The 18,303-nt window shown below is 49.9% G+C and overlaps 1 protein-coding gene across 1 annotated transcript in view; it reads left to right on the plus strand.

Moving 5' to 3' along the window:
- The first annotated feature begins 13,976 nt into the window (after positions 1–13,976).
- LOC144784238 (regenerating islet-derived protein 4-like) overlaps positions 13,977–18,303 on the plus strand; it is an 83,701-nt gene continuing 79,374 nt past the window's right edge. The window contains exon 1 of the mRNA XM_078662893.1: positions 13,977–14,088. The gene's annotated coding sequence lies outside the window, so the exon portion shown is untranslated. The remainder of the gene's footprint in view (positions 14,089–18,303) is intronic.

Consider the following 18,303-nt stretch of genomic DNA (forward strand, 5'->3'; position numbering starts at 1 on the left):
ATATGACTAGCTAACAGTGTCAGTTCATAACCTGATAATCTAGCACTGGTAAGGTGTTGCGTCTTGGTTCGGTTCATGAGTGTATCTACAGCATGAGGAACCATAACTACTAGCATGTTGTTCATTACTAAACCAGCAGATTGTCGAATGGAGGCTGCAGCTGCGGCTGTAGCTCTCAAGCAACTAGGCAACGCTCTAGCTACTGGATCTAATGTTGATGAAAAATACGCACAAGGGCGTTGTTTATCACCAAATTTCTGCGTCAAAACACTCAATGCACAACCTTCTCTCTCGTGGACATAGAGCGTGAATGGCTTACTGTAGTCGGGTGTACCCAATACAGGTGCTGAACACAGTGCATTTCGTAACTCAGAAAAACTCTGCTGACATTCAGCAGACCATGGTACCGGACTCGGAACACCTTTCCCAGTCAAAGCTACCAATGGTTTTGCCAAAAGAGAAACATTTGGGATCCATTGCCTACAATATGAGGTAATACCTAAAAAGGCACGTACTTCTCTCTGCGTGCTAGGAACATTCATCTGTGTAATTGCCTTTATTCTCTCTGGGGTCAACTTCCTTCCCTCCTTTGACAAGAGATGACCTAGGTAGGTCACTTCTTGGCAACAGTATTGCATTTTTGAAGGTGACACCTTGTGATTCAAATCTGACAAGTGATGCAATAAAGAAATCGTAGCTGTTTTGCAAGTTTCCTTGTCATCAGCAGCCACTAGAAGATCATCGACATATTGTACTAAAGCAGAACCAGGAGGAAGTACAAATGAGTCTAACTGGCTTTTCAATGCTTGACTGTAAATGGATGGGCTTTCACAATAACCTTGTGGAGCGCGTTTAAACCTGAAGCTTCGTCCTCCTAGAGAGAAACCGAAGATATCTCTGCTTTCCTCGGCTATCGGAATGCTGAAAAAGGCATTTTTCAAGTCGACAACCGAAAACCATGCTGCTGTAGCAGGAATCAACGTTAACAATGCAGTAATGTCTGGAACCACAGGAAACTGTGGAATCACAATTTTATTAACCTCTCTAAGATCAATTACAAACCTATATACTGGAGGTTTTGTAGGGTCAGTTCGTTTCAAAATAGGCAGTACAGGACTATTACAGACATTACCTCTAGTTTCTTCTATAACGTCTTTCTCAATCAGATCATGCACTATCAGTAGGAGCGCACGCTCACCTTCACTAGAGATTCTGTATTGTGGAATTCGTGGAAGTTTGACATTTGCTTTCAAAGTTACTACATAGGGTGGAATTTCCAATAGACCTACATCATTAGGACCAGTCGCCCAAAGAGTATCAGGGAGTGAACGCAGCTCTGGTGGGAGCGCATCCATCGACAAGTACATCGGAGAGATTATTCTTTTACCCAACGTAAGCTGTACTCCTTCTGGAGAACAGTATAATGTCGCATATAGGCGTTTTAACAAGTCTAAACCAAGCAGATTTTCGTTACAACCTGTCGTCAAAATCAGGGGTGCTTTCAATTGACAGGGTCCAACAGAAATAGACAAAGGACCAGAAACAGGGTTATGAACAGGGGCGCCCGAAAAACCTACTGAAACGTTTGTTGAGCCAGACAAAGGTGCGCCAGGGAGTTTCGCATGTATGATAGAACTTTTTGCTGCACCAGTATCCAACAGAAACGGTTCGACTATACCTGATGTTGCTACTGCGACATAAGGCCCACTCTGATCTACTGGAACTGATACTACTCCCTCTCTTTGTCCATGGCTGTCCTAGTACTCACTTTGCTGACCTTCCTCACTAGCTTCATAATAGTCTTCAACATGATACTGTGGAGACCTATTCTGTTGGGCAGATTGTCCATTTCGCTGGTCGAAATAATTAGAAGGGCGATCACTCGTCTGCGGAGGCATAGCACCTCTTCCTCGACCTCTAGAATTTTGCATAGAACTACCACGACCTCTCTGAGCAGCCGCAGTATTATTTTGCGTTCGAACTGGACACTCATTTTTGTAATGACCTTCCATTTTGCAATAAGCACATTGATTCCATTGGTATTGTGGCCTTTGAAGATTATAATCCGTTCTTTGATATGACCCTTGCTGTATGTTAGTCTGATTCGTGCGAGGCGGATAAGCTTGCTGTAAAAGTACTTTAGTTTTTAAATCTTTCGTCTTTTTATCTGATTTTTCCTTCTCTTCTTTATCCCTATTTTCATAGTACTGGGCAGTCGCAAGTATTTGCGCAGTCGTAGAGACAGCCCACGCACTTTCAGAATTCTTTAATTTACCACTAAGTTCTGGCAACAGATTGTGCACAAATTTATCAACAAATAATCTCTGGCCTCCTTCTGTGCTCATATCCTGACCACTATGATCCACGAAAGTCTCTTCGAATCTTGTGAAAAAGTCGGAGACGCTTTCCTCTTTCTTCTGTTTGCACGCGGACAATTTGTCCCAGTTAACGCGCAATGCTGGCATCAAGGTTTTCATTAAATCGATTATCCTACCAGGCAAATTAGCAATTAAGGGTTCAGGTTTAGAACCACCTATTTGTTGACCATCCGCTGCAATTATAGCTGCCCAATCACCACCTAGGGCAACTGGATGATTCTCTTTACGAATTTTAGCCCAAATTGGTTGTGGTACTACATTACCAAATAGCAGATCTATGTCAGCCAGATTCAATACACAAGCGTCAACTGTCTGAGCCAACTCTTTGTAGTATCCTGCAGGATTTTTACGCGGATCTGGCAAGGCCTGTTTCACTGCTAATACTTCAGCTCGCTTCCATGGAATATGTATCCATACTCTCTGGAATTGGGCTGGAGCGGCTGCAATACCAAGGTTTGCATTAGCTTGCACAGCTTCACGCCAAATTGGTGGAACCTCTCTCATTGGGTATTGACGATTTTGTTTCGTACTACGTTTCTCTAACTCTCTCGGTGAACGAAGGGATGAGTCGGTCCTATAACTTAGAACCAGTTCCATCGCTTCTTTTATATTTTGACCGACTATCATACCTGCAGCAAACTCTTTCTGAACATTAATTAATTCTCCTAGATTTGGTTCAGGGTCATCCTCTTCCAATTCCTCACGTAGAAGGAAACACATTTCATCGAACACATATCGTTGTGTCGGTTCATTCCATTGCATAAACGTATCTAATACATCTTGTACATTATATCTTCCAACTTTTGAAACCCATCTAAGAGCAGTGGAATCTAATATTCCTCTTTCTTCAGTACTGGGAAGCTGACTACGCCTCTGCACAGAGTCAGAGGTAGGAGTCTTAATCAGAGTTTTATAGAAGGGAGATAGAATATTGGAGACAGAATCAGTGATTCTCCGACGAACAGAAAGTGGAGTCATAATATTAGCAGAGGCAGTAAATAGAGTAGCAGTTGGAACAGATAGATTAGGAACAGTAGGAGTAGCAGGCAAAATAGCTTGTGAACTAGCAGGTCGAACGACACAGGCATAGGTAAAGAAGCCGGCAACCCTGGAAGAGGGGTTGTCGAAGGAACATTAATATTGACCACAGGAGGTACAGGAACTTGATTCAGGGGAGCGGGAACAGGGACACCAGGTTGTCCAGCAACCGGTAATTGAACATTCGGTATAGGTGGAGCCGTAGCACCCTGTGCATACGGTGGGGGTGATCGTAACAAGTAAGACAACAGGGGATCCTTTTCAGGGTCCTCTACTATCTTAGCTGTACTCGATGGCAAAGCAGGATAGCACTTGTCTATCGCTAAATTACGCTCTCTATTGGCCACCTCCATCGCTTTCTCAGACTCGTTGAGTTGCAGCTGCTTAGCAGACTGTTCTAAAGTCAACTCTTGCTCTTTTTGTTCTTTCTTCAACTTTTTAATTTCTCTCTGTTTAGATTCTTTTCGCCAATAACGGAAAGAATCAAACATTGCCGGCCGGGCTTTCTTCTTAAACAACCTTCTTTCTAGATTATCGAGAACTTCAGGTTCAAAACTACCATGCAGTGGCCAACTAAGGACACCATCTTTCTCTGTGAAGCGGATCCATACCTCGTTATAAGAGATAGGGCCCACACCAAATTTGCAATATAGATCATAAAGGGGAGTTCCAATCGGAGGAACCAAACACGAGTCCTCCAACTGGGAATCACTGTTGCAACTGAAACAAGACAACATACAATTTTTCCGACTTACCATTTTATAATCCGGAACACAAAACAAACGAGACACAAACAGAAAAGAAAAAAAAAAATGCGCACTCGAACCAAGAACTTAGGCCTACCAGAACTGATAAATGTATCGATACCTGAACTGAACAGAATGATTATCGTAACCAGAATAACCAGTGATAATCTTACAGAACTGAACTGAACTGAGAACTAAAAGGATTATCCAAACAGGAGCAACCCTCACAAAATACTTAACTGAGGTACTGAAGACGTCACCAAGGAGAAACCCGTCACGTCTCGCCGTACTGAGGACTGCACCTCGGGTCCAAGACAGGGCGACGGTCAAGGCAACGGACCACTGCAGCCGTCTGAACGGGAACCCTCGTGGAAGAGAACGTCGGGCCACTTTTGCGATATGCCGGGATCGATGAAGTGGGGCGCCTCCCTCTGAAATCTTCCCACGAAGCTCCTCGAACTCTTCAGGCTTTTGGACCGGTACCGAATGACGTCGCCCCACGTTGGGCGCCAATTGGAGTTCTGGACTTTTTGGTTCCGTCCAGAGGTGTCAGGGACAACACCCGAAGACCCCGGAGTTCAACCTGTCTCGGTGCACAAACAAACAGAAACACGGGCTTCTCGATGGTGGCGTCAAAGACCAAAGGTTTATTACTGCAGGGACACAGAAGTCACAGAAACTACACATGGGCAGTATCTAGGAGCCTGTTCAATTTGTACAAAGAGGGTTGTTCCTTATATACTAAATATTCTGCTCGGGGCAAATTCTTTACATGTTACCACAGTTCTAAACATTCGTGTCTTAAACAATAAATATTTGGCGTTGCACAGGAATCGTCAACAGTATCTGATGTCAAAACATTACGAATGAGGGGTTCCCACTATTCCATCATAATCCCATGTCAATTTCTCATTCAAGACCCGGACCGCCTCATCGTAAATTTCGTTACCTCCCCCTAATAAAGGCCCAGAAGGAAAGGAGCAGAGCCAGGTGCAGAAGATAGAAAGACAGGATAAGAGATGTTTGTGGGTCGTAAATGGGCACGGTTACCAGCTTCGGCCGCCTAATCATGATCAGGCCAACGAACACAAGAACCAGTATAGCAGGACTGGCCTCAGGCTGGGGAGGCAGTTCTTGCCGAGTCATGCTGCTACAGCGTTGCTGGCCTAAGGTGCACGTGTCACTAGCAAGGTGAATCGCCGGTTAAAGCCTACGTGTCCTTTAATAAAAAGAGGTCATTGCGTGTCCATTGACTATGTGAGGGCAAGGAATACAAAATGGCTTCCGTGTTCTAAGATGGATGCCACGGGTAGAACAGAAATGTGTTTGTAACAGGAGTGCTCTTGCTCGTAGCATAGCGAAAACACCAGGATATACTAAATGGATTATTTGCGGTTCACTGATACCAAAATTATGTATTTACGACAATGTTACAAACACGAGTAAAATCGTCACGGAACCTCAGGATGTCGAAGATAGCGAAGATAGCAGATAATCGAAAGAAGATGCATCGCGGAACACGTAACTACATTGACCATAGTCCTTAGGGGCGATACCGCTGGTGTGTGAGTAGTGTGCGACCCCACCCCCAATTGTAATGTTAAAGCTCCCTCGAGCAGTTGGCTGACGAGCCTGGGACCCCGCACCTGAGCGCCTGAGTGGTACTAAACCTGGCAGATATTTGGCAGCCACCGGCAACCCCAGAACACGGCCTATACCTACTGACGAGGGGTGATACCCCGAAACACGTGTCCAGGGATGGCGAAGATAGCGAAGATAGCAGATAATCAAAAGAAGATGCATCGCGGAACACGTAACTACATTGACCACAGTCCTTAGGGGCGATACCGCTGGTGTGTGATTAGTGTGCGACCCCACCCCCAATAGCTGTAAGAACATGGTTGCAAAAGCTGCAGACAGGCTCAGCTCATGCTATAGCACCATCTCACACATAACCAAGCACTCTGCCTTCAGGATTGTTAAGGCCTGCCATAGGAGTGACTTATAGGTTACTGTGTGTCTATATATAAGGGTAGATATAGGAATACTATACCTAAGCAAGGGGTGATTGCACGACCTTGCCCCAGCTGAGTGATCAGCCAGTTGGGTCAGTTTGAGTGGCCAGCCATGAGTGGCACAATACATGCTGCAGCTCCCGGTAGGCCTTGGTTACACCTATGCCCTGAGTACCTAGGGTACACTTCGACAGGGGCTGACAAGGTGAACCAATTCCCAATTGTGGATGTACCTAGAGTACATAGTTTGAAATTAGAGAGAGTGCATCTGGGCTTTGGGTCTGATTAGCAGACCCACAGCCGCATCTAAGTCAAAAACCAGTAAAGCAAAAACAAAAAGTGGGGGATGACCATAGGAAGCAGACCCTACACTCGGCAGGAGGGGGGGCGCACAGTCTCTCAGAGTGCGGGACAGATTCCCAGGCACACTCAGGTCTCCAGGGTCAGCGCTGAAGGGGGAAATAACACCAGCAGCAGCATCCTTCTTCAAGGGAGGGGTAGCACCCACTGTTCCTAGGGTGCAGTTCAGGGGGAAAGTTCACAAGCAAGCCCTTGGAGATTGTTTAAGATGCACAAGTGAATAAAACGTCTTTCAGTCTTTTCTTCCTCTCTCCTTCTTGCAGCAAGGCACCTACCATAGGCCAGTCTCTCATGATTAGAGACAGTAGTCCTCCATGCAGCTTTCCCAGGTCCTTCTCTTCAGACAGAGTTTCTTCTTGGCGTCAACAGAATCTAGTTTCTTAGGAGCAGGGCTCCTACTTTTATATACCATTTCTTTTGTTCTCGCAGGCCAGGGAGGCCTATGCCTAATCCATTCAGTCTCTGAGCACTTTGTTTTTCAGGCCCTGGATTCTCCTTTCAGTGTGCAGGGCAGGGACATCAGACGCTCCGCAGGAGGTGGAGCCAGCATTGTGACGACAAGTACTGTCAGGAGCACTCTGTTGACATTCTTGCCTCTTCCTGGGCCAGGTGCAGGGCAGAGTCATCAGTCGCTCCCCAGGGGGCGGAGCCAGCATTGTGGTGGTAGAGCACAGCCCTATTCAGAGTCAAGGGGCACTCCCCCCACCTAGCCTGGTGTAATCCCTCTATTCACCACCTGTCATCCCTAGCCCTGTCACTCAAAGAACCCAGACAGCAGATACACATAAGAGCAGAGGCAGGCTGAAATGGGTAGGCAAGCAAACGCTCACTTTCTAAAAGTAGTATTTGCAAACACAGGATATTAAAATAAACTTTACTAAAAGAAGTATTTTATTATTCTGAGTTCAGGCATACTAAACTTGACTTTCTACCATGTTCCCTGAGCCTGCTGGGATTATAGAGTGTAATAATTCCAGCAGCCCATTCTGGCCTATGAGAGCAGGTAGCCTTATAATAGTGAAAAATGAAAATGGCTGTAATTCACTATTAGGACATACCACACACATCAGGGCTTGTCCTACCTTATGCTTACAATGCACCTTGCCCTTGGGCCTACCATAGGGGTGACTAATGTGGATTTAAGGGAAGGTTTAGGGACTGGCAAGTAGGTGTACTTGTGCAGTCAGCATGACAGTACCAGACTGCACGCAGGTTCTGCAATGGCAGACCTAGACACATTTTACTAGGCCGCTTCTGTGGGCGGCACAACCAGTGCTGCAAGCCCACCAGCAGCATTTGTATTTACTAGCCCTGGCACTCCTGGTGAACTTTACTGGGGACTGACAGTAAACCAAATAGGCCAATCATGGAAACCAATCACATATAGCAATTTACAGTAGGGAGAGCATATGCACTTTAGCACTGGTCACCAGTGGTAAAGTGCCCAGAGTCATTAAACCAACAAAAACAGGTCAGAGAGAATATAGGAGGAAGGCACAAAGTTCAGGGATGACCCTGCCAAGAGGGCCAAGTCCAACAGGCACCATGGTCCTAGGCAGTCCTCTCCCCGGGCGCCCGGGCCCCGAGAGCTCCTGCATGCCTCACCGTGCCTGAGGCCCAGCCGGGGTCTCTGAGCCCCCATGAAGCGGAGCCCCAGAACCCTGCTAGGGCAGGCGGAAGAACCGGGAAGGCTTGGGGCGGGCCTAGGGGCATCCTTTCGGTCCCGGCCATCTGGTCGCACCTCTCCCCTCAGCCATCTGGTCCCACGCAATGCTTTCCAATGGGGCAACCAGATGGCTGGGCTGCCCTGGAAGTCCCGATGGGGGCTCATTTGCCTCCCCAATCCCAGCCAGGGCTCAAGGAGGTCCACACCTAGGGTCCCCGAGTCTCGCTGTGAACACTGGTTCCAGAAAGAGGGGTAGCCTTCCTCCCGATTACTAGCGGCAGGGTATGCCGGGACTCCCCTGTCGGGCTGGTGGTTCTCAGCCGGGGAGGAGATGGGCTGGGCCCGGAACTCACCTCCCCGGGTGTCCAGGGCTCCCTCCTCTGGCCCGGGTTGGTGCAAAGTACCCGGGACAGGTACCATCGGTCCTGGGCAGTCCTCCCATGGGCGTCTGGGCCCCAAGAGCTCCTGCGTGCCTCAGCATGCCTGAGGCCCAGCCGGGGTCTCCGAACCCTCAGGAAGCAGAGCCCCAGAGCCCTGCTAGGGCAGGCGGGAGCCCTACCAGGAAGGCTCGGGCGGGGAGAGGGGCATCCTTTAGGTCTCGGCCATCTGGTGCTTTCCAATGGGGCAACCAGATATCCGGGCTGCCCTGGAAGTCCCGATGGGGGCTCATTTACCTCCCTGGTCCCAGCCAGGTCCCCAGGAGGTCGCGTGCATCCCCTCATAGGGCCCGCTGAGCCTTGCGGTTCGCATGGGTTCCCAGAAAGAGGGGTATCCTTCCTCTGGATTACTAGGGGCAGGGTATGTCGGGACTCCCCTCCCGGTCTGGTGGTTTTCAGCCTGGTACCAGATGCCTGAGGCCCAGCCGCGGCCTCCGAACCCCCGGGATGCCCTGCCCCTGAGCCCTGCAAGGGCTGGCAGGAGCCCTCCCGCAAAGGCTTGGGGTGGGCAGAGGGGCGACCAGATGGCCGGGCTGCCCTGGAAATCCCGATGAAGGCTCATTTGCCTCCCTGATCCCAGCCAGGGCTTCAGGAGGTCGGGCGCATCCGCGCCTAGGGTCCCCTCCGTCACTCAGTGCGCACAGGTTACCAGAAAAAGGGGTAGCCTTCCTCTGGATTACTAGGGGCAGGGTATGTCGGGACACCCCTACTGGGCTGGCGGTTCCCAGCCGGGGACCAGATGGGCTGGGCCTGGACGACACCTCTCCGGGCATCCAGGGCTCCCTCCTCCGGCCATGTCGGGGCAAAGTGCCCGGGACAGGCGCCATCAGTCCCGGGCAGTCTTCCTTCAGGTGTCCGGGCCCTGGGAGCCCCAGCAGGACTCCCTGTGCCGGAGGTCCAGTCAGAGCCTCCGAACCCCTAGGATGCCCTGCCCCCGAGCCCTGCAAGGGCAGACAGGAACCCTCCTACAAAGGCCCGGGGTGGGCAGAGGGGCGACCAGATGGCCTTGCTGCCCTGGAATTCCCAATGAGGGCTCATTTTCCTCACTGATCCAAGCCAGGGCTCCAGGAGGTCAGGCTCATCCGTGCACAGTGCACAGGGGTTACTAGAAAGGGGGGGGTAGCCTTCCTCCGGATTACTAGGGACAGGGTACTCCGGAACCCCTCTTGGCCTAGCGATCCTCAGCCTGCAGCCGGATGAGCCAGGACAGCCCCCCCCAGCCCTGACTCCGTCCTCGGTCTTGCTGCATGGCAGGGTGCCCGGGATGGGGTCCCGCGGGCCTGGGGAGGCTGCCCCTGTGCCTCTTGGCCTGGGAGCCCCAGCTGGGTCCAGGTGCCCTGCCGGGCCCTGGTTTGGGTGCTCCAGTCCTGGGCCCTGTCCCCTGCCGCTCAGCCAAAGGCCCAGGACAGGGTTCCATCATGCCCGGGGAGCCCCTTCCTGCTTGGCTGGGCTCATGGGTTCCCAATGGCCCTCGGGAGGGCAGCTTCCCCACCCCAGACTCTGTCCTCGGTCTTGCCATGTGGTAGGGTGCCTGGGACGGGTTTCCCATGTGCCCGAGGAGACTTTTCCTGTGCCTCTGGGCCTGGGAGCCCCGGCTGGGTCCATGGGCCCTGTCGCACCCCGCTTTGGGTGCTCCAGTCCTGGGCCCCAGCCTGCCGCTCCGCCAAAGGCCGGAGACGGGGTTCCATTATGACTGGGGAGCCCCCTCCTGCTTGTCAGGGTTCAGGGGCTCCAAGGGGCCCTGGTGAGGGATGCCTCCCCACCCCGGGCTCTGTCCTCGGTCCTACCATGTGGCAGGGTGCCTGAGACGGGGTCCTGCGGGCCCAGGGAGGCTTCCCCTGTGCCTGGTAGCCCTGCTGTTATGCCAAAGGCCTGGAACGGGGTTCGTTCATGCCGGGCCCCGGGTTGGGTGCTCCAGCCCTTGGCCTCTTCCTGTGGCCTGCCGGTGGCCTGGGACGGGGTTCCTTCATGCCCGGGGAGCCTCCCATTGTTTGGCTTGGTTCAGGGGCTCCCAGGGGCCCGGGGAGGGCAGTCTCCCCACCCCGGGATCTCTCCTTGGTCCTGCCGTGTGGCCTGCAGGCCCAGGGAGGCTTCCCCTGTGTCTGGTAGCCCTGGCTGGGTCCAGGGGCCCCGGTCGGGCCCTGGGTTGGGTGCTCCAGCCCTGGGCCCTTTTCCATGGCCTGCCGGTCTGCCAAAGGCCTGGGACAGGGTCTGTTCATGCCTGGGGAGCCTCCCCCTGCTTGGCTTGGTTCAGGGGCTCCCAGGGACAGCGGGGAGGGTGGCCTCCCCACCCCGGGCTCCGCCTTTGGTCCTGCCATGTGGCAGGGTGCCCGGGACGGGGTCCAGCGGGCCCAGGGAGTCTTCCCCTGTGCCTCTGGACCTGGTAGTTCTGGCTCGGTCCAGGGGCCCTGGCCGAGCCCCGGGTCAGTTGCTGCAGCCTTGAGCCCCGTTCACCGGCCTGCCTCTCTGCCAAAGGCACAAGACAGGGTTCCGTTGTGCCCAGGGAGCCTCCCTCTGCTTGGCCTATCCCCTCAGCAATCTGATCGCGCTTATCCACTCGGCCATCTGGTAGCACGCAATGCTTTCCAATGGGGCGACCAGATAGCCGGGCTGCCCTGAAAGTCTCTATGAGGGCTCATTCGCCTCCCCGATCTCATACAGGGCTCCAGGAGGTCAGGCACATTTGTGCCGTGGGTCCCCTCAGTCTCACGGTGCACACAGGTTACCAGGAAGGCGGGGTACCCTTCCTCCAGATTGCTAGAGACCGGTTACTCCGGAACCCCTCTCGGCCAGGCGGTCCTCAGCCGGCATCTGGATGGGCCAGGACAGCCCCCAGGCCAGGGCCCCGTCCCTTGGGCAAACGTGTGGTGTGGCGCCCGGGATGGGGCCCGCGGGCATGAGGAGGCATCCCTTGTGCCCGGGATCCCCGACGGGGTCCAGGGGTCTAGACTCAGTCCTCCAGCCTGCCGCTCCATCGGGGGCATGAGAAGGGGATCCGCCAGGCCCGGGGAAACTCCCCCTCCTGATCTACCCAGGGAGGGCACCCGCTTCACCCGTGGCTCCGTCCTGCCACATGGCAGGGTGCCCGGGGCAGGGTCCCGCAGGCCCATGGAGGATTCTCCTGTGCGCCCAGGTCAAGGAGCTCCAGCTGGGGCCAGGGGCCCTGCCGGGCCCCTTGTCGGGTGCTCCAGCCCTGGTCCCTGTCCCATGGCCTGCCAGTGTGCCAAAGGCCCGAGACAGGGTTCCATCATGCATGGGGAGCCTCCCCCTGCTTGGCTGGGTTCAGGAGCTCCGAACGGGACCCAAGGGAGGGCGGCCTCCCCACCTCAGGCTCCGTCCTCGGGCCTGCTGTGTGGTAGGGTGCCCGGGCCCGGGTCCCGCGAGCCCGGGGAGGCCTTCCCTGCACCTGTGGAGAATAGTTTTACAATTCTCAAATAGCAATACTCTAAAAAGTCTAACTTTTCTTTGATACATCTGGCCCTTAAACTGTATGTCTGTGCAAATCTAGTGCCCATTTCAATAAAAAATGTGCTGTAAGTGAGAGAGCGCTGCCGAACGATGCTTTAAAAAAATCATCCTCCACTTGGCCATTAAAGCTAGGTGGTCGTGAAAGTTTGTTGATCTAACATGTGGGTCTGGTTCTAAAACACTTTGGGAAGCTCTGGTCTAGAAGCAAGCATTAGCAAAGGTGACAGAGCAGGCTTTCATTTTCAGTTACTAGTCAGACCTATAGACTTTCAATCAATCAGTGCCTACTAAAAAATGAATGTGACCTTGTGTAACTTAACTGGTGCTCATGCAAAGCGCTACAATACCTTAGGGTCAAGTTTGCACTATATGAATCTGCAAAAAAAATCAAAAAATCAATCAGGATTGTTATTAAGGGCGATTACTCACCCAGGAGCGTCTCAAGGCTATTGCATACGGTGCATCGGACTCCATGTCCTGAGCATCTTTGAATCACAGGCTTATCCAATCTTTAAGTTGCAGTGAAAAGCCTAACCCTAACCTGGGAGACAAAGCAGAGTTGCTGTGAGTACAGATCTTGAACACGAACACTGAGAAATTGTATGGAAAGTTGTAAATGCCATAAGGAATGCAATAATGAAAGGAATCAGCCAGTGAAAGTCCGGAAAACGTTATGTTGCATAGCTTGTTAGCGGCGTCGCGGACATCACATTACACTGTTCGCAAACATTCTATTTTGATTGGCATGTCAGTACCCAGTGTTACTACTTAGTATGGAGTTTTCAAAGCAAGCAGCTATTCCCACCCCATATTCTGGTCAGTATGAGTTAATGGGCCCAGCATCGGATTAAACGAGTTCCAGCACTATCAGGCCCACATCCACTTGCGGTTCCGGATTCCAGACATTTTGCTGTGCACATTTTGCATCTGTTTTCAGTAGAGGGAAAATCGGAGTGATAAAACTGGCTTTTATCAGGTGTGCTTCTGCCCATGGTAAATACAACTCTGAACCGTGTGGTGTCTTATCTCCTAGAAGATACTATTGCGAGGGCCTTTTTGTGTTTATTTAACTGTGCAATTTTTACTGGTTCATTTACTTTTTTAACTGTGCATATGTTTTAAGGTTTTATTACAGTCTGGTGCCATCTTTACTGCAGGGGGTAATAAATATGTTATTGAGGATCTGGGCGCCTACTTTCTACCTCAGGTCAAGTACTCGGAATTATGGCCAGTAAAGTGCACATACAGTCCCGCCTTTGATATTGACAAGTTGTCTCACTGACTTCAACCATCTGGAGAAGCACCTGATCCTCGGGGTCATTTCTCCTGCCTATTTCTGATTGTGGCCTGCTCGAAATATGCGAATCCTGGTTGATGTCCAACATTATCATTCCTTCGCCAGGAATATAATACTGCCACAGATTCCCAACACAATTAAAAAGTCAGCTGATCAGGTTGCAGAAATTCCTTCTCCTATGTTGTGATTACCCAGGCAATTACACATCTTAATTGGGTTGTGTCATATTCAGAAGGATAATGGCCACTAAAAGGACCAGTGTCTAACTTCTCAGAAAAAAATACCCCGTAGTAATGTTGCACATTTGGCCATAGCAAATCCCCAGAATCAACATCTCTTTCCTATTAGGTAAACGAAACATGATGCTGTTGCCCTTTTTGAGTGTTTTAAGTCCGGGACAGATAGCTGCGTAGCACGTTTTATTTATCTACTTCCGAAGCCTGTCCCAACCTTCAATGAGTTGAACAAAAGGCAAATAGATGAGCAGATGGAAGGCGCGATGACGCTTTTCTAGCAGGGGTCTTTGGGCGAGGCTATATTTAATAACCCGAAATTCACAGTTATTACGCCTGGATCCCTCCTAGAGCAAACACTGATAACCAAGCTCAAAGGATACATATACACAGTGCCCCGCGGCTATGGTCACGGCTGCACCCCTACAAGCACCAGCCACTGAAGCACAGGTAAGACTGGGGAGAGATTCTGACCTCGTTAAGGTAAATGCTCGTTGGAATGTCCTACAATATGTGTCACATTTGCAAAGGGGCCTGCCTTAGATGGAGATTTGGCGTGAGAGACGGGTCGTCACAAGGATGGCCGCCGAGTTGAACGTTTAAGTCACTTTATTTTAGCAGGAGGCTACTGTAAAGTAAAGGTTTAATTCCGTTTCTATGTGACAGGAGAAAGCTGGCTTGTGCGCCTTTTTTGTATAGCGCTAACTCTCCCGATCGTATTGGAGCGCTTTACATGAGCACCAGTATGGTTCCATTCATGTTTTTTTAAGGCACGGGGTGATTAGATGGATCAAGTGATTTTGCCCACAATCACAGAATGTTGAGCCGACGAAGTGGGAAGCTCTGGCATCACGCCCCATCCTTTCTGCTTAGCTGCGTTCTGGGGTGCAGCAATGCATAGTGTAGCAGGTGCAGTGGAACCGGTGCCCAGCGGTTATTGCTGCATTTCAGTACCTGACGGGGAAATAGGAGCCCATTTCCGTGCATGCGTTAGGGCCCGTGGCATTCTTGCTCCGCCACTGGCTGCTGCACACCCTTCCAATACATCTCTCTGAGCACCGCACGTCTACCCCTTGGGGCAGATTTACTAACATTTGACGCAAAGCAAGACAACTTGCTACGCTGCGTCAATTATAGAGGGAAGGGATGCACCATATCTGCTAAGATATTGCGCATTTTGTCTATGCTGGCGCAGTAGTATCTGCCAGGTGCCAATGTAAGCGTCCTTGCAGGCAAGATTGTTTTTGTGCAGGAGGGCACACCTTCCTGCACAAAAACAATCTTCGAAACCTTTTCCTCTAATCTATGTGTGCTGCAGAATGCTGCACATGTAGAAAGAGCAAAAATAAACAGAAATAAACATATTTCTCCTTGTTACTCCTTCCTGGGTAGTCATAGCATTGTGACGCATTCCCAGGACTACTATCTTCAGGCTTTCATTTATGGGATTTTGACATAAAGCAGCGCAGCAAGTCACCTTGCTGCGTTCTCTGCGCCAAAGTGAAAGGGCAGAATGCACCATATTCATGCAATATGGTGCATTCATGTCTTTTCTGCCTTTGCTGGCACAGTTTCGGCTGCCAGGCACCAATGCAGGCGCCCTTGCACCATGGTGCAAGGGGCCCTGTGTTGTCAGCATGATTGTTGAGCACCTTCCTGCACAGAAATAATACTCAGGGGTGTTTTCCTCTTTCTATGAATGCTGCAAAATGCTGCATGTATCAATCAATCAATCAATAAACTTTATTCGTCTTTTGTAATAAAAACCATAAAAGTCAAAAATACAACGATACAAAAAACTCCCATCCAATTGATATCATCGTCATCAAATATCATACATTAATATGGAACACATTTTTAAAATAAATAGATATAAAACTTAATCAGGCCTACTCTACACATGGTGCTAGTCACTACTAGATCCAAGCTTAACTGCGGGCTTTAAAAAAGATAAGAACATACCGTTACGTAGACCCTGAGAGTATAGCTAAAAAAGTAAAGGCAGGATGCACTTGATTAAAATTTGCTGTTTTTAAAATTGGGATTATATAGGTCTTCCTCGGCATCTCATAATAACTACAAAACATTAAAAAATGAATCTGAGGGGACTTGCTGTCACAACCGCATGATGGCAGGGTCTCACCTTTGCCTCTCTCTCAACGGTGGGAAAGGAGGAGATAAAATATGTCAAAACTGAACCTTGTCAAAAAAACGGTCATAAGTGTTAGAGAGCCCAAGGAGATACGGTTCCATAGATTGTACTGTTTTCAGGATACTGTATTTGCGTACACTGGGCTTCATTAACTCACAGTCCTCCCTGTTCACCACCCAGAGTTTAAAAAAAGACTTCTTAGCCCAAAGTAAATCCTTCCTGTTGATTGAATCTCGGTCACTAAAGAGGTGCGCCCTTCCAAGAGTCCTAAATCCTTCCCAGATATATTTAAACCATGGGATATGGTGGGCATAATCAAGGGCCATACAATCCCTTCTGATGTCTTTATGTAAGCCGGTCCCCTTATTCACCCAGACTTTGAGCCAATAGGATAATGGGAGATACAACAACAGGTCTGACAGGTAGGACATACCCAGTTCTTCGTGTCAGAAAAAGTAGAGGTTCCCTGTGGTTCACATAGGCGTTGTCTCAGGAACCTATTTTCAATTCTTTGTAACTCCTCATGTGATGTATAGCTCCAAATTTCACTACCATAAGTTACCTGTGCTAGACACTTAGCTCTATAAATCTCCAAAGTTGCACCTACTGGTTTTTTACCCAACGCGAAGCAAAGTTAAAAATTGCTGCATTAGCCCGTTGGAATTCCCCTTTCTTTTTGCTTCTCAGGGTGCCCAAATTTAGTTTGGCGTCCTGCATCACCCCCAGGTAAGAGAAGGCACTGGTCTTAGGAACTGGTGTAGACCCTACCTTGAAGTTGAAGGACTTCCTTGGACTTAGCCCCACCTGCATCACATATGACTAAGAGTTGTTGAATGACAGGTCCGGTCCTCCATGAACTTCACAAAGGAGTTGAGCAGGGCTTGCAGACCCCTCACTGTCCTGGCCATAAGGACGACCTCATCGGCATACAATAGTACGGGCATACCGCGCCATCCCTCCTGGGGGAAGTCTACTAGTACCTTCTCCAAGTCGGTAATATATAAGTTGAATAAGAAAAGGGTCAATATACAGCCCTGTTGCACCCCTCTCTGAATTGGGGATTGACGCGTGACATGACAGTCATTTGTGTACCGTACCACTGCTTTGGTGTCCCTATGAAGCTCACGGAGGAAAAGGACGCTGTCTTTGTCCACGCCCATGCCCAATAAGGTCTCCCATAACTTGTTTCTTTTTATACTGTCAAAGGCGAGGACATGTCCATGAAGGCCAGATATATACTTAGAGATTGAGCAATGGTATTTTTGTTGACAATCATATATAAATTCAGACATTGATCGACTGTGGACCTCCCTGGACGAAAACCGTGTTAGATGTCAGTTAAGATGTTTTTGTAATCCGCCCATGTGGACAGCCAATCAAACAAGACAGGTCCCAACACTTTAACAGATGAATCCAGTATTGATATGGGCCTGTAACCGAGGGTGCTGTCTCTATTTCCTTTTTGGAAAACCGGGACGATGGTGGATAGGGGCCAAGTGCTAGGTAGATCCCCTCTCATTGCATCATTTATAATGGTGGTAAGGATTGGCACCCACAACTGTGGGTTGGATAGGTAAATGTCAGGAGGGATACCATCGAGTCCTGGCACTTAGTTCCTAGACAACCCAGCTATACCTTTGCTAACTTCATTGGCTGTGATGACAAGGGATGACTTTCCTCCACCACCAACTAGACTTGGTCTGATGGGCTGCTGAACATTTCCTGGAAATAGCCAACCCATACCTCTTCTGTAATATGTGCGTCTAGGGTCTGAGTGTTTTCACCTGACAGGAAAGAACAGCTGACAATACTCCAGAACTGGTTACAATTTTTTAGGGCACAGGCCTCAATGAGCTTACTCCATGCCTCCTCCTTTAGCTTGGCCTTACGCCTTGCTAATACAGCTTTGTATATCCCTCTACACTCTTTTACCAAAGCAGAGTCATTTGATAGAGTGCCTAATGCACCCCTCAGATTCCTGGCCGCACAGGAACAATCGTGATCAAACCAACTCATGACTCAAACCATCGAGGACTTGGGTGGTGCCTTAAATAGGTGTCAAATTGTATAAGAAATGGCAGAGAATGCCTCCAGTGCAGCCCCTGCCTCCTCTCGTCCAGTTGTACAGACATCGATTTCCCTCTTGCACTTGGCCAAAAGGAACTCCTAGAAGGAGTCCGGGGTTATCTGTGCCCATTTTAGCCTTCTGCCCTGATCTATTGCCATTAGTGTTCCCCTGGGAATTAACATACAGGATTTCCCAGGCTTTGGCCATGTGGTCGAGATACACAGCGGGTTATGATTGCTGTAAATGCTGTCTTAGACATAGAAATCCAAAAGAAGCTGAAAGAAGGGGCTGGAAACAAAAATGAAATCTATAAACATTGAACTCCCCTTCCAAGTGAATGTCGGATTAATATGGTTCCTACCATGGGCCACCCTGCTTATAGTCATGGTCAGATCAAACTCATCGACTAAGGCGTTAAGACTGTCTCCCAGTAGGGTATGTTCAA

This window comes from Lissotriton helveticus, chromosome 10, assembly GCF_964261635.1.
Source record: "Lissotriton helveticus chromosome 10, aLisHel1.1, whole genome shotgun sequence".
NCBI lineage: Eukaryota > Metazoa > Chordata > Amphibia > Caudata > Salamandridae > Lissotriton > Lissotriton helveticus.